A 9,379-nucleotide genomic window follows, 5' to 3' on the forward strand; every position below is an offset into this window, starting at 1 on the left:
TTCTTTCTCTCTGCCATGTTTGTGTTTGACTCCTTCGTCCCGGAGCAGCGGTGCATGTCCTGCTGTTTTCAGACTGTAAAAATGCATTTATTTTAAAAAATAAAAAATAATTTTTATTAAAAAAAAAAAAAAAAAAAAAAAAAAATCCTTGGTTTATTGTTGTTTTTGCAATTTGAGTCTTAATCATTATATTTATGTTATTGTTCATTATACATCACAAAAATCCCAGAAATTTCTGCATGTGATCACCAGTTCTCTATTATTATGAGCTTACTGTACATGTTGACGAAGCAGTGATGCAACGCTGCTGTTCCCCCACCTGAGGGCAGAAGACAGCCACTTATTCATACTTCTGACTTCATTGTCATAGTTTTCACCTGCTGCTCAACTGGGGCAGTGTCCCCAACGTGGGGACAAAGTGAGGGCCCTTGATATGAAAAAGGTTGGGAATCACCGGAAGCGGCAAAGGCGTATTGCAGATTTTTTGGGGAGGGGAGGTTCGCTTTTTGCCCTCCTCACCCAGTAATTATTCCTGATTATGATTATCTTCTGAAGCCACCTGTGAAGTTCAGTGCGTGGGTTGCCAGTTCAGTCAGCTGAGTTTTGTCGATTGTTAATATTCTGACCGAATCATTGCAGTTCATACCTGGCAACCGCCAATTCACTTCACAGCTAATAATTGCTGATGGATAAATGGTTGTCGGGGCCGGCTCAAAGCCTTTATGGGGCCCGAAGCGGAATTTGATTTGGGGGCAGTGGTCTCACTAACGGAGGGAGATAAAATATATGTAAAACAAAAACACACTGTTTATATTTGTTTGTTTGGAGAAACGGGGAACGGTGATCGCTCCCTCTCCATTACCCATTTCCAGTTGTGTTGCGCACCCTAGTGACACCACTGATGAGGGCCCCCCCCCATCACCACTCTTGGGGGCCCTCTGGTGGCCATGGGGGCCCTAAGCAGGCGTTTGGTTCGCTTATGTGTCCGGCCGGCGCCGGATGAAGACGCGTCAAAAATAGTATGTTACGTGGCCATATTTAAAACTATGGTCTTGTTTTGACTTTTTGAGTTACTGGAAGGTGTTTCTTTCCCCACTGTCAGAGGAGCTAGGCTAGTTGCTTCCCTCTGCGGCCATGCATGGCGCTAACACAGTGAGCATGCCGCCCGTCGCCATCTCTGTACTGGACACACGCGGATCACATTGGTATCGACTTTCTCGTCCCTGGACCGTCCCTTTTACCGCAGCGCTCCTCTCATGTCGAGTGGCAGCACCAAGTGCAATAGTAAACTTTTGGCAGGACGTAGATTCGGAGTCAGGTGCTGAGCCTGCTCGCCGGTATCCTTGGTTTTAGGGGGAGGTGAAATGGGTTCCGAACAATAAATTTTGCTGAACGCGACACTCGGGCCACTTCATTAAAATCCGACGTCCAGATCGTATCAAATCAAACCGGGGGCCCGGGTCGGACTCGGAAGGTTGTGCGTGATGTCTTTTCAAAGTTAAACAAGGTACAATAAAAACCGCCCGGGACGTTTACGATCTCATCCATCTCCGGGCCGAGCTCGGTGCGGCACGTCCGACCGCCGTCCTGACCTCCGTCTGCGAGAACCCCTCCACCCTTTTTGTTTGTATGTTTTTAGGGGGAACTTTGGGGATACATGACGGACGTCCCTCCACCTGGGATCGCCTCCCCATTTTGGAACTCCAACCGGGAGAGAGGACGCTGACCAACGGGAGGGAATAGAGGAGGAAAACACTTCACTTTAATGAGTCGGTTCGGCTCCCGGGTGTGAATGCAGTTCTGGCGAGGATCGTTTGATTGCGTCAAAATTGTTTATTTGGGAAGAATGAGTTGTTGAAGTTGAGGTTAAGTCAAGGTCGGAGTGCAAGGAGGCGTCTCCTGGAAGAGGCATGGTTTTGGAAAGATGATTTATTGTCTTTTGTTCCAGGCAGTTGCTGGTTTCACCACGAAAGGCCATTTTAAGAAATCCTTTCTTTCTTTTCTTTTTTTTTTGTGCTTCGTGATGGAATATTTGTTGTGAATATGTTCCAGAGAGATAAGATGTTCTGTTGATTCCCTTTCATTCCTTGTTTTGCTTTCAGAGATAACCGACTTTCAGCAGCCATGCTACATGCATTCTGTACATGTATATATATATATATATATATATATATACTGTATATATATATGTATATTTTATTGTTTTTATGTGTTGATCTTCTTTCATGGCATTTGTCTGCAGAGAAACGCACCGATCCCTCACCATGACAAACTCCTCGTGTAGAGGATTCAGATTTTTTTGTTTTGTAAAATACATTCTTTGAATCATAAAAGCTGACTCTGATCATTTTAAGAGATTTATTCACTTTTTTTGTTCAGGGCAAACTGAGGGCAGCAGCTTAAATCTCCTCCCACTCTGGTGTGTTTCCAGTGTTTTTATGAATTCCCTGGTTCATTCTTGTGCTCCCCCCCCCCCACAAATTCCATTCACAATAAGGAGCAAGCGGCATGCAAACAAAAACACTGGAACAATGGCGTGTTTTTGTATAAATTCAGGGGTCGGTGGCGTGGGGTGGGGTGGGGGTGGAGTGCACGATGCAGGAATAAAACTTTTTGAATATATCTCAGTTCCTCCCAAAACGCTGACACAAACAGATCATTGTGAGTTCACTGTAAAGATGGTGAACGTATGCAGGTGACAGGTGTCTGTTCATTCATATTTCACATTTTAACATCATAAAGGGAAAACTCCTGAAGCTTATTTTTCATTGGTCATTGGGCGTCGACCCGAGTGACTGGCATCAGTGGGGCGATCGCAGCTGCAACTGCCAGTGTGTCACAAGCTGAGTGCCGAGACCAGGGGTTAAAACAAATAACCACAGTTTGCTTTCTTTAATGAGGTTTGAGGCTCCAGGCTCACCTGTGGAACAGGTCGGTCGTTCCATCTGTGTTCACCGCCCCGAGCCTCCGAGCACGAGACGTTACGATAATGTCGTTGGGTCCAGAGGGCGTCTGTCCTCCTTCCTGGGCTCAGGTGGTCGTGTCCCCTGCACCGAGCTGACGTGGCCCCAGGTGTGAGCATCATCCTCATCATCATCATCATCACTTCAAGATTCAAGATTCAAGATTCAAGATTCAAGATTTTTATTTGTCACATACATATACATACTTCCATACATATATGCAGTGAAATGTAATGCAACGCACCCGGTGATAGCACACATGCATGATGATTACCTGTAAACAGTCCGAGGGACAGATATGGCTCTGGAAGGGAAAGGGTTAAATGCATGTTTGGTACTATATACTGTGTGTGTATATATATATATATATATATTTTTTTTTTTGTAGTACAAAACATGCTTTTATTTTGCTGCTGCTGCTGAGGGCACGGTGTCTCTCCCTGAGGCTGTTTGTCTCTGTTTTACTGGATCCTTTGAATAAAAACAGGAAAAGAGTGACAGCGGTCGTCCTCCGAGAGACGTTCCTGAAATACATGTTGAAATGAGGTGAAAAAAATAAAAAATAAAAACACAGAGAAGTGGATGGACAGACAGACAGACAGACAGACAGACAGAGAGATAGATAGATAGATAGATAGATAGACAGACAGACAGACAGACAGACAGACAGACAGATAGACAGACAGATAGATAGATAGATAGATAAATAGACAGACAGACAGACAGACAGACAGACAGACTGACAGATTGATGATAGACGGATAGATGGATAGACAGATATTTTATTCAAGCCCGGAGGGAACTTGCATCGTCTCGACAGCTCACATCAAAACATCAGCAAAATAATAACAAAGCAAAACAATAATGATATGAAAAACAAATGACAATATCTGGAAAAAATTTAAAAATAAACCACAAACTTATCTTTAAGTAATAATAACAATAATGTGAAAAATATGACCTAAAATTAACAAAAAACAACAAAAAATAAAAGCACATAAAATAAACAGTTTTATATGACAACGTATGAGATAGAAAAGGTGACGTACAATTTATTTGAACTGCTTAATATTACTACTGAATATACATTAGGTGGAGTGAAAGTACACTTAATAAAAATGTACTTGGTCGTTAAACGTTTTTTTTCCATGTTGAATGACATCATACAGTAAGTAGTGACTATAACTGTACTACATGCATAGTGACTAAATAACAAGTAGATTACAAACACTAAGTCTACTTCAGAAAACACACTGTGTACTTCTCAGAGTGTACTTCTCTTCAGTCATTTGGTTCATCACATAACGCAGTATAAACAAGCCTCACACACACACACACACACACACACACACACACACACACACACCACACACACACACATACAGACACACACACACATACAGACACACACACACACCACACACACACACATACAGACACACACACACAGACACACATGCACACAAGTGCAGACACACATGCCCGCACATACAGACACGGATGCACACGTGTACACACATACGCACGCACCCATGCACGTGCGCACACACACACACACACACACACACACTCACACACACACACACACACACACACATACACGCACACGCACTCACATACAGACACACATACACGCGCAGGCACACACACACACACACACACAGTTGTCAGCGGAGGAGCGGTGACGGAGATGGATGGTGTGTGTTGTGGAGTCTGCTGTGTGTGAATTCATCCTCAAACTCTCCTTTTGAAAATCCCGTTTCACTCCCGTGATAAAGCTGCTGCCGACGGCAACACACACATTAGAGGTTTGTTTTGTTTTTCCAGAGGACAAACACCACTTCCTTTGTGTGTGAGTCAAATATTTCATCACTGGTAACCCCGACAACGCTGTGACTCAAAGATAATAACACCGCTACTGTTGCTATAATAGTCGTACATCCTGTAATATTTACTGAAAAACGCCTTGACAAGACCTATTACTGCACCCCGCCCCGGAATACTCCACTCTGAGTGGTCAACAGCTGCAACCAGCGGCCGGTCATTCCTGGAAAACGACCGCTGGTCTGTTGATAACGGCTTTAACAGAGCAGCGTGTTCAGAGCAGCGTGTTCAGAGCAGCGTGTTCTCATCCCTCGTATGACTCCGCCTTCATGCTAATGCTAATGCTAACACTAGACGGTGGGGTCATCTCGTGACCTTACATAGAAACTACGATGGAATGAAATGTTAAAATATCGCATTGTTGTGGAATGTTGTACTCAGTGGAAGCTCTATAATAAATAGACAGACAGACAGACAGACAGACACACAGACAGACACACCCGCCGCTCCGGGTACGCCGTGCGCGCACACATGCTGTATTAGTTTTAACGCTCGCACTCAAAGACACGCCCGCCCGTCGTCGCGCCGGGAACCGGGCGAAAAGGACACAAGTGCAGCTTTTTGACTTGAACTCTTTAAAGAGCAGGGTTTACAGCCCGGAGGGCTGCGTGAAGCCGGTTACCTAAATGAAACAGCAGTCTGGCCCCGCGCCCCCACCTCCCTCCCAGAGTAATGTACACATTCAGAGCAATGACCTCCCCGCGACCCCCTAACCTTGTCTTTAATTATTTGTTTGAAGACAGCATGGCGTTCCCAGGCGGCGAGGTCCTGTGTGTGTGTGTGTGCACGTGTGTGTGTGTGTGTGTGTGTACATACATGTGGGCAATACTGTGCGCTAACACAGAGCGCCTGCAGGCCATAGATAGATATACAGTACATCCATTTGCAATGGTAATTGTGGAGATTGAGAAGTGGATATTTACTTTAAAAAACTTCCCTTCCATATATTCCATATATTCTGTATATTCCACATATTAAATATATGCTATCTACTCCATATATTCCATTAATTCCATATGTATGGAATGTATTCCATATATTCCATAATGCCATGTATTAAATACACTCCATGTATTACATTTTGGTGTGGGGGTGGTGTGGATTGAGCAGCCACACCTGTCCTGGGTCTAGAGAATTGTGGCCCAGGATCAGTGTGGCTGCACACCTGTTGCTGGTTGGTTGGTCTAATGAGCAACAGGTGAAGCCCCCATCCCCCCCCCCCCCCCCACACACACACACACACACACACACACACACACACACACACACACACACACACACACACACACACACACACACACACACACACACACACACACACACACACACACACACAGGTGAGGAGCCCTTGTCATGACATGGTGTCCATCTGCTCCGGGCTTGTTCCATCTTGCCCCATCTCTACAATAAACTGGGGCGTTTCCAACCCCGTCGTCAGGTGTCTCTGTGCCGGAGGGTCTGGGTGGCGTGTGGCAGGTGAAACTGCCACATCCATATATTCCATGTATTCCATGTATTCCATATATTCCATATATTCCATATATTCCGTGAATTCCATATATTCCATATATTCCATGTATTCCATCTATTCCATACATATATTCCACTTGCTTCCTGCCTTTTCACCTTCCCCTTCCATGACCACTGGACCAGCAAAAGCACTTCACCTGCTGAGGAGAAGACGAGCGTTGGTGACGAAAAGGGAAAAGCAGAACTGTTCCTTACTGTCTGGACTCAAAGCAAAACGATCTCCAGGAAGGACGACGTTTTGCCTGATGTGAGATGGAAAGGTGAGGACCCCGAGCTCCGTTGAAGAGACGTGGAGTAACCAAATGTGGTTTTCCCAAATGAAAACTAACCTGGAAAAAAACACTTCAAACATTCAATTTGAAAAAACAAACAAACAAAAAAAAAAACACGAGCGTTTTATCAGCCTCGTTTTAACCGATGAGATGGAATATAAAATGGGAATTTGAACAAGAAAAAAACCTCCATCAGATATATAAGATGACAATTGGCGTCAGATAGTTGGAGTCTGATTGAACCGGATCTGACTCCGCCGTGGCACCGCCCTGACGTGGAGGTGATGGATGCAAGAACGTCTGCTTTTCAAACGTAATTAAACCGAGAGCCTGTCGGGATTGATGTCGGCCCTAGTTCAGGCCGCTGCTTAAATTCCTCCCTATGCCACCGAGCCGTCTGTTGCCGTGGTGATGGGTCATGCGGACAAAGTCCCCTTTATCTTTATCTGAGGGATCTGTGCCCAGACGGGGCTCATTAGAAAGTGTTTTCACAAACATGGCACCGCGGGAATTGGGATGGAAGGGAATAAGGGTCAGTTCTGGCGCTGGAAAAATCGAATATAGCGTTATTGGGCAAGTTTCAAAGGTTTTTTGGCGTTTCCCTTTAACTGCAGACACAGTTTGAAGAACCTTGACGGCTACTAGGCTGTTTCTGGGTATTTGAATATTTATATTTTATTATCATTTTTTATTATTTTATCATATTTCATTTTCTGTTTGATTTGTAATTTTCTGTTTAATTCAATCCAATTTAATTTAATTTATTTTAATTTAATTTAATTTTATTTCATTTCTTTCTTTTTTATCTATTAAAATTATTTCATGCTAATCGCCTGAAAAGAAATGTACCAATCCTCAGCATGATAAATTCCTCCTTTATGAAAATGTACTTGGCAGAATAAACTGATTCTGATTCTGTATCCCTGCCAAAAAATAATAATCGGAATTACCTTCGAGTTTGAAATGGATGTGGAGCTAATAAATGAGCCAACGGGCTCTAAGCAGCTAAAATATACACGCTACGGCAGAGCCCAAATCTTTGAAAACAAAACAGACAGAAAGGGCTTTTGTGCGCAGGGATCTCTGACAAATTCTGAATCTAAATCCGTGCAAGGTTTTTTTTGACAAAGTGGATTGTTACGCTCTAGTTTAATGATGGAGAAATGATGAAGAAAAGGCTGCAAAGAGGAGAATACGCGCACGCGCGCGCACACACACACACACGCACATGGTTTTTATCTCAGTTTACAAAGGCAATCCAAACAAGATGAATCAGACGCCTCTTCACGTAAACACAGCGTCCACCTCCCGAACATCTTTGGGAATGAATTGTGACATGTATATTCAACTTGTGAGTGTGTGTGTGTGTGTGTGTGTGCGTGTGTGTGTGTGTGTGTGTGTGTGTGTGCGTGTGTGAGTGTGTGTCGGTGTGTGTGCGTGTGTGTGAAGCTGACATCTGCACATGTGCTCATGCTCTCAGACGGACATACTCAAATAAATACACTTGTAATTGGTGTTCAAGAGTGGACATGTGTACATACCTACGCACACATACACACACACACACACACACACACACACACACACACACTGGAATGCAGTATGGGTTTTAACTAAATAGATGAAAGATAGTTTGAGCGGGAGATGCACATAACCCTCGTTCGCCAACCTCCATGTTTACCCTGCTCTCCCTCCTCCTGAGGACACTCCCTCCATCCCTGGCTGACAGGAAGGATGTTTATGTTGTGGTCGGCTGGAAGAAGGGAGAGAAAGCGAGAGAGAGGGAGAGAAAGAGAGAGAGAGGGAGAGAAAGAGAGAGAGAGAGAGAGAGAGAGAGAGAGAGAGGAACAGAAGGAAGACAGAAGAAGCATGCGAGGTGATGAGGCCAACCGAGCGGAGAGAAATTGGGATCGACCTTCTCCCCCAAATCTGGGTTTGATAGACAGAAAAATGTGAGATCCCCCCCCCCCCCCCCAAAAAAAAATAACAAACGCATTCCAGAGGTGGATCAAGAAACCCTGTGTTGTACTAAAAAATTGGACTTCTTAATGACATATCTATCAATGAAAATAAAGTTGAAATAGAGGAGGGGAAGCAAGGTTTTAATTGAATATAACAAGTGAAGCATCGCCTCCCTCCTCCAACAGCCTGCGCTCATCACTGGAGACCTTTTGAAAACAGTTGTTTGACGCCGTGTTCCCCTTCCCACAGATCCCTCATCTCCACGTACACCGGCTGAGAGCAGGGTGTCCGGTCTCTGCGGTCGTGGCGTGAGTCATGGTTCCTAAATAAAGCTTTTAGCCTCGCATTGAGCAGCGGCCGCCGTTGGGACTTTTGAGTAGATTTTTTTTTTTAATTTTTGCAATCAATTTGCAGAATTATTTTTGGGGGGGGGGTTGTTGTTTTGTTGGGCTGGTAGTGCCACAGGACGCCCGCCTTGGCTCTGCGCTGTGTTTTCAGTCTTTCGTCAGAGTTTCGCGCCGGCCAAACCCTCCCTGGGGGGACGCACATGTCTCGATTCCCAGACTCACCAACAGGAACCCTCTCCACTGGTATGTGTGTGTGTGTGTGTGTGTGTGTGTGTGTGTGTGTGTGTGTGTGTGTGTGTGTGTGTGTGTGTCTGTGTGTGTGTGTGTCTGTGTCTGTGTGTATATATGTGTGTGTATATATGTATGTGCGTGTGTGTATGCGTGTGTGTGTGTGTGTGTCTGTGTCTCTGTGTATATATGT

This window comes from Zeus faber (assembly GCF_960531495.2).
Source record: "Zeus faber genome assembly, chromosome: 13".
Lineage (NCBI taxonomy): Eukaryota > Metazoa > Chordata > Actinopteri > Zeiformes > Zeidae > Zeus > Zeus faber.